This window comes from Ixodes scapularis, unplaced genomic scaffold (genome assembly GCF_016920785.2).
Source record: "Ixodes scapularis isolate PalLabHiFi unplaced genomic scaffold, ASM1692078v2 PGA_scaffold6__148_contigs__length_123643588, whole genome shotgun sequence".
NCBI lineage: Eukaryota > Metazoa > Arthropoda > Arachnida > Ixodida > Ixodidae > Ixodes > Ixodes scapularis.
This window is the reverse complement of record NW_024609881.1, coordinates 10658368-10666583: the sequence shown is the minus strand read 5'-3', so window position 1 is coordinate 10666583 and position 8216 is coordinate 10658368. Positions and strand designations below refer to the sequence as shown.

Here is an 8216-nt window from a genome sequence, read left to right as displayed (position 1 = left end):
AATGATTATTGTGCCAACTTGTCGTGACTGAATTTCAGACTCTGCGAAGATGGCCAAGAAGTTGGAAAGAAGCCTGCGCCACCTAAACCGCCTGTGGGCAAGGAACGAGGAGGTGTTGGAAAGCCCTAAGGTATTGCTAGGAGTCAGCACAGCAACTCCCTAGTTATGTCTGAATTATTGCACCTCTCGTAAAAGCATGTAGTGCATGCCAATGTGTGGCACGTTTTGTACACAGACACAATAATGTAGTTTAATCACTGTTGGTCGCAAAAAAAAAAATATGCTCAAATTTTGTGCATATTTTCAAATACAGCGGTAATTAGGCTTGTCTATAGCATGTGAGCGTGCGGCTTTCCCCGGTGAGCACTAGGCTAGTGGACAGACACAACTATGTTTGGCTTGTGGACATTCAAGATTTCCCGCATACTTATGCGGAGCGCAAGTTTGTCTGCTTCTTTCGCAGGGATTGTGGTGCCGTCAGAACGCCGAGCTCTGATTGAAGGATAGTGGGTAGGCTTGCTTTAAGTTGTATCGCAGAAAACACGTAGACATCCATACTGTTTAAATACAAACCTATTTGATCATCATTTCAAGTTTGGAGCTAGCTAGCTGACCGAGCGCCGAGATCAGTTGGAGTGAAAATGACGGTTGGTCAGAGCGCCAGCCTCGGGCTGCGCATGTTCATGCCTCAGTGATCTTTCTCACGTGCAAAGGTGCACTGACGCTCCAAGATGTCCAGCTGGATTCACCTTCAGTGAAAATGGTTTGTGACATGTCTGAGGTGTCAACGAACCAAGATTCATTGTCTACCTCTCCTCCAATTTCATAATTAATATTTCCGATGTAAGATTTTCTCGTGTACGCATTTCCCTCGTCGGTCCCCTCCCGCCTTCAAGAGGATGCCGCTACATGTTGACCTATGTGGGCCAAAGCGTGCATATGGTTGGCAAGCAGCCTCAAGCACTCAGCAATTCCAGATACACTTATGCGGACTGTTACATGCTATCCCACGTGACTAGAGCAGTTTCCACTGATGCCATCAGCCTAGTGCTTGCCAGAGAAAGCCGTATGCTCGTGCATTATACACAAACTCATCTCTGTTACGTCACGGCGCAGTGGTGGCGCGTCGGTCGCACTTCAGGTCTGAAGCTGTGGGCAGAAGTCCCCATGCCAGACGTGTATTCCTGCGTTGTTTTGAAAGGAGCCAGACAAAAATCTGTCTTCTCGTCAAAACGCCGCGACTGGGGCCGTACTAAAAGTATCGAGAACGGTTTGAAGGTCAGTTTTTACGTGCTCGGTTCGTCCGAGAATTTGGATATGTGCCGTGAAAAGGGAAAAGCCGACGCCGTCGAACAACGATTGCTTGGGCGGGAAGCACCTTGGGTTGAATTCACGGATACTTGTGGTCATCAGATTTATTTCTTTTGTTCCAGCATGAACTCCAGAAAACCGTCAAGTTGTGCAGACCACCTGCGGACTACGTTCAGTGCGCCTTCAAGTTCAAACGGCCGCCTGATTGTTTGAACTGTCGTCTGCTCTTTCAAACGTTTCTGCTTGTCGTCTGCTCTCTTAGACGATGCCGGCCCGTATACCAAATGTTGGCCCGGTACTTGCGATCGGAAGTAAGTGCGGGCCTCAAAAGACTTAAATTATAAGGTTGGTAAGCAGGCTCGATGTAAACAGTAGATACAAAAAGATGTTGATCATTGTTACCAGCGACCATCACCGACTTGTTACCCCTAATTCACTTGGCACGATTCTGCTTGCGATTTTCAGTATTGACGTCGACTATCTCGGCTACGGTACACACTTTTGCAGCCCGAGTGGCATTGCGACTGAAAATAGCGAGCGACATCGCATCATGCGAATCAGGCTTTAGCGTACTTATTGCGGCGTCCACGCGGAATGAAGCGCTAGATGTCACATTATTCACGCAAAGTTTTGCGGTGTAACAAGCCTCGGTAATTTCGCTGACGCCACTCAAGCAGTCAGACATTGCCAGGAAGACGTATAATCAACAATTAGAACGCGAAAAAGAGCAGGGGGACTCGCACCGACGCCGACAACATCGCATTTCCATGGTTTTTTTATGGTGCAACGTCGAGCTTCTTGCCCACACCCCCCATCTCGCATGCGCGGTGCCAGTGGCGTCCGCTAGGGGCGCTCCAGTTTGTTTGTAACCATGAGTTGGTGTATAGAAAAGCGTGATTTGCACTGTACCCTGTGCGTGTATGAGGCTGCATATGAGGCTTCATGAACATTGACGGGAAAGGCTCTGGCTTCCTTATTTAGTGGGGAGCTTTTGAACTGACTTTAAACTAAAAGTTTCGAAGGATCGTAAGGGATTGGAGCCACATTCTTGTTTCCGATTGACATTTGAGTCTTCGCAGTTTTTAATTCTTGAAACTGTTTCTGGTTTAGGTCGACATCGGGTACGGCGTTCTCGTGGAGCAGACGGCCTTAGCGGGCCTCAAGTCGGCAGGCGTTTCGGCATCAAAATACGTCAGGGGTCTCCTGAAGGTGGTGTTTTCGGAGGAGGAGCTGAAAGGCAAGAGCCTCCGGGGAAGGAAGTGCAATGCGCAGAAGGAGAGTGAAGTGAAGCCGGCCCTCGATCCAGTAAAACTCCAAGCTGTCCTCGGTATGTAATCCTTCCTTATCCTTGTTGTACCTAAGTTTTTGCAAATGTCTCATTTTATTCTTGGGCGCTGCAATTTATATGTCATGGTCATGACCTTCAATCCGAATGCATTTTCTACCTTTGCATAGCAAAATAGTCAGTTTTAACTATTTTGGGAAGACACTACCTTGGAAGTTCAACTTTCGAGCCCTCGCTTAAAATAAATGAAAATAACAATGTTGACTGCTAATTATGATAAAGGATGCAGAAGAAAGTTCCAGCTCTGTGCACCGATTGTGAGGGAAATTACAATTCCTATTGGGAATACACCAACATTGTTTGGTTAATTTATAGTTAAGAAACTAATGAAATACTCAGCAGTTTTCTTTACTAGATGCAAGGCAGAATGCCTAAACAGTGCGGCTATTAAAGAATCTTGTCAAAAAAGGCTTATTTTTGGAAAAAGATTGTTTTTCAAAGTGGAGCAACTTTTTGGCCATCTGTGTTCTTAAAAAAATTATAAATTATTTTGTAAAAACATTTGTAAAAAGCTGCATTCCTCATTAAATTTCACTCAGGATAAAGTAAGTCTGCATCTTTGCTTTAGTCTCATGATCAAACGAGAAATTGCCAAATGAAAAAACTTTGAAAATATTCTTTATATGTTGGTGAGCCTGATTATAACATTAGTCAAATGTCTTGCAAAAACATATTTTGTTAGGCCATGTCTCCTTGGACGAGCTGAGCTCGTTGGATGCTTTCTAGTTAAAGATGCCATGGACGTCCAGTGGTTTTTTCTGTAGCCCTCAATTCCACAGACGAGCTAGGCTTGTCTGGGTAGTTTGCGGCACTGATCATAGATGGCGAGTATTTTACAGCAGTTCAGCGATTTCTTCGTCGGTCAAGGGACGCGCCGGCGTTTGCTGAACGCCATTTTTCAAACAAACAGTCAAAGGTGTCATACACATACATTTTTGTGCTGCCATGTATGCATCGTTTTTAAAACTGAAAATGTTTCCGATACATGAGTATAGATGGTGCATCCTACCCACACTCTAAATTGAGCGGGCATTTAAAGATGTGGTTCCCAAGAGCAAAGAAAGTGCAGCGTGTCTATAGACGCGCCCCCCAATCTGCAGTCAAAATTGACGCACGTCTAAAGACAAAGACAATTGAGCGGAGTTGCCCTTTAAATCACTCAAAAAGGGTTATGACACGCCAAAAATAAAATATGAGATAACTATACTGCTAGGACCCATTGTATGTTCCTATAATCCTGCTAAATTTGTTTTGAAAAAGGTGCGATAATTGCGTGGATAAATCGATTTATATGCGGGCCCCTCGGAGGGGCAGATCCGGGCAGACCTGGAGGCTGATGACGTAGCCAGCCTCCAGCGCGGTGTCTCCTTGCACGCACTCACAGACTCGGCTCTCTTGGCATATCGACTCTCAGCTTCTTCGTTTACCTTCCACGTTTCCAGCTTCCGATCTGTGACGATTACGTCTACGGCATCGCTCGCCTTGTCGAAGTGTTCGACATTGATCGCAGCAGCGATGAGAGTGATTGCTATCAAGACATGTTGGAAGCTGTTCATTTTGACTGCGACCCGCTGGCGACCAGCTCCAGCGACAACGAGTTCGCCGTGGTCACTGTCGTCCGGGAATATCTCGCAGGCGCATGCAGGGTGGAAGGTCAACCGGCCGGGCGGCCAGAGCGAGAATAGCTTTCAGTTTACCGAGTTGTTTCAGCGGTTTTGTTCGTTCTGCGACGAGAAGAGCTTAGGCGATCATGGGGGCACCTAGAATTAGAGTGTGTCCATGGCCACGTGGTTTATGGACACCATGGTGTGACTAACTTGAGCAGCGTTGCCTGGTCGCCAGATGAAAATTATAAAAATTCGTAAATTGAATATTGCAATTATCAGAGCTCTAAAAATTGCATAACTTGGTGTATATACTAAGTAGCCTATGAGCATTCCATTTAAAGAATAATCTATCTATTTAATTTTTGTGTCATAACCCCTTTAAGTGCGAGACACATGCGCGAAAAATCCATCCAATCCAACGTCCGATCCGGCAGTACGACTGCCTGGTCCGAAAACTTTGGTCGCTTCAAACGTCAGATCGGCGAACCGGCGCGCGTCCAACGTGCCAGATAGTTTCGCACGGCAGACGGACTGTCGGAAGCGTCCAGCCAATCGCAGCACAGCTAGCGCGAACGTCATGATGACGTACTGGGTCAGGCGGAAAAACGGGACGGGCGACGGGAAGCCGGACACGTGGATCCCGCTAACCCATTCGAAAAAGATGGCCCCGGCAAATAATGCATGCTCTACCGAGAACGACCTCCTAACTTCGCGCGTGCGAGCTAAACCGTCATTCTGGGACCAGCAGATCTATGAACGCGGACCTCCGCTGGAGCGCTTGGATCTCCTGGGCGGAGCCGAACGGATCATTGTGTCGCATGCAAGGTCGGAAGCGTGTGTCTCATACTGCCGCGCGCGGCAATTCGGAGCGGCGTTCGGACTGTCGGATGGAACGATTCTGCCGTTCATCTGTCTCGCGCTTTGTTCAGAAAATGGTCTGTTTTCTGCTCCATAATATGTTCCTTTCTGCAACCCTAGCTGCTAGAAAAAGCGAGTTCTTTTTCTACCTTTCCACCACGTTCGTTTTCATCCATGTTGCGCTACGGTCAAATGCTCAAATGCGTAGGTAACCACGTTCCATACCACACATTCTCTTTCTGACATGGATGAAAAGGAACGAAAGGCTCGGCATGCTGCGGCTCAGCGTCTACGCAGACAAGCACCACCAGAGCTTCGCCCCAATCAACATCATTCACCACGTGGAGATGCGTTTTTTTTCCCCTACACGAGCACGTGAGCTCACGAGCAGGAGCACGTGCACCCGACGGCGGACGGACATACGGACATGGCTAGCCCCTAAGGAGCTTTGCCCCTAAAAGACAACCTTTATTTTCGGGCTTGGCTGATAAGGCAGGGCTTTGCGGACCCCTAGAATGCCTTTGCGAACCCTCATTTGAGAACCACTGCTCTAATTTATCAAAGGAAAACTTCTATAGATTTGTTAGATACCTTCGCTATATGGCTCTGAGGTAAAGCATCGTCCTATGGGTCCACAGTTTGTTGGGTTCGCATTCCAGCCAATGGGCCCACAATGACAGGCTTACGGGGCTTACGAGCACTGTGTAACTAAGACTTCGGCTGCTCATCGAATATTCCTAGGGGTTTGAGATTAATCCTTTGTCCTTCGGTGGGACGTGCGTTGGTTTCACATGGAAACATCCAAAATTTAATATTTTTTATATAGCATAACCTAAAACAAACTTCAGAATTTCACAGCTTTCTAAAACATGGACCTCTAAGGTCTCATTTGCCTTGTGTCTTAATCATTAGTTTCATTTTTTTTCTCATTTCAGACTACACCTGCAAGGAGTACAAGGGGGTCGCCCTCTTGACTCTCACCACGAGCCTTTCAACACTGTTGTGCAGGGACATGAAATAGGTAAAATGCTGCTACTGTCTTTCATTATCTCCTTGCTCGATTCGAGTCCGTAAAATCTTTTGGATTTGCTTATTTTTGGTTTGCATGATAATTCCCTCTCCCCAAGTCACATCTTGAAAAGAAAAAAATGAGTAAGGCAATAAATTACAGCCTCAATTTGCCAGCCCAAAACTCCAAAGCAATATATTGCATTGATTGAAAATGCTGAAATGACAACACTGCAGAACAATGCGGTCTCAATAAAATAAGGTATCATTTAAAGTGACCCTGCCCACATTTACCTTGTCGGTAATTTAGAGGCTTTCATACAGCTTTTCATGGGTGCCGCCACCTTGACGTTATCTGACCCTGCTTCATTAGCCAGCATTCAGTTTGTTGCTAGTGCTCAGCTGCATTCTCTGCTGAACCAGAAACCACCAAAGCTTTATTTTAAAGCTTTTTTTTATTTTGTGCCTAAATTTTGCAATTTCCTGAGGGTATTTGAGTATATTGGGGTATCGGTTAATCGGCTAATATCTATACTGCGTATCCCAAAGAAAATGTTCAACCAAGACTAAAATATGCCGCAAAAACAAGCTACTCAATTCATCCAAGTAGGCTTTCCTCGGAGACATCTTTTTTGTGCATCAAAAGGTCAAATCTAAACTCGAAGTACGTTAAAAATTAAAAAGCTTACTTTTCGAAGGACGGCCTTGTGCTTCAATTTCGTCATCTTTTTATGTTTTGTGCGTGGAAAATTTTTAAAGTGGAAATGAGAAAACAAAATGCATATTTGTGGAGGGTTTCTTTTTGATGCGTAGAGTTGCTAATTTTTGCAGGCCATTAAATTCAGCGTTGAATTTTTTGAGGAGACTCCCAATGTTTACGTCTTTGTTAGAAATGAAATTCACATAACGCAGTGAAAGTTTTGCAAATATTAATTTCGTGCAGTAAGGTTATTGCAGCCGTGTTCCTTCTGCATGTGTGTGCACTTCATACATTGTTTTCATAAATTAATTATGAGGTAGTTGTTCAATGCTGTGTGCTTCAAAATGAATTGGTGCCGACAGCCAATGTGTTGGATTGAGTCTCATGCGAACGCATAGTTGTCAATTTACATGCGTGGCTCATATAAAAGGGCCACTAATCAAGTCTAAAATGCTCTGCTCAGGGTTATTCAGATATGAAAACATGTATTCTAAGCGACTGTGTTCCGACTGCTGCATCTACTGTCGTTTCTGGTCATGTTCTGTGCAGGAGAGAGGTGACATAGTAGCCCCTGAATTACATAACTTTGGTCATCCTTGTATCATGGGCACAAAAAACATGCCATATGTTTACGTTTGCAGAACATTCAATATTCAACTTTGACGGGAACAAATTTACATTCACTGAACCACTGGATGTGGGTTACGCATATCATAGCGGGCGTCCATCACGTACGAACAGCCTCAAGCGCAGTAATCAAGGTCTTGAGCTGGTTAACTGCAGGCAAAAAATGACAGACACAAGCAAAATCGAAGATTGGCAATGGCGGCTCCACGAGCGCGCCGACTGGTGGTGCTATGAATGACTGACACGTTGAATGCATCTATGGATGATGAAGTGCATTACCTACTATATGTGTGTTTCATTTCTTTTCATTATAGGCTACAGACACAAGCATGCGGCGGGACCAGCAAAGTGCAATTTAAGTATATAAATAAACTTATTCTTCACTCTTTGATGCAGCATTTATTCATATGCTGTGGCTAATTTGCTTTAATAACCCACTATTGATGCACTTAGAATGCAGTTGCAAAAATTCTATTGAAACACATTGCAAAAATTTTATTGAAACTCAATAGCAAAACTTCTAGTGAAGCTCAATTGCAAAAATTCTATTGAAGCACTATATTGCCAAGAAATTTATTGAAAATGGATTGCGAAAATTCAATTGAAACGCTACTGTCAAAAATTCTATTGAAACTCAATTGTGAAAATTATACTAAAACTCAATTGCAAACATTCTATTGAAACTCAATTGCAAACAATCTATTGACACTCAATTGCAAACATTCTATTGAATCTCAATTGCAAACATTCTATTGAAACT

At 44.6% G+C, this 8216-nt stretch overlaps 1 long non-coding RNA gene across 1 annotated transcript; it reads left to right on the top strand.

Moving 5' to 3' along the window:
• Positions 1–2512: 2512 nt before the first annotated feature.
• On the top strand, positions 2513–7816 carry LOC120849337. The gene is made up of 3 exons (XR_005717908.3): positions 2513–2638; positions 6071–6142; positions 7771–7816. It is a non-coding gene; the product is annotated as an uncharacterized LOC120849337 (long non-coding RNA).
• The last annotated feature ends 400 nt before the right edge of the window (positions 7817–8216 follow it).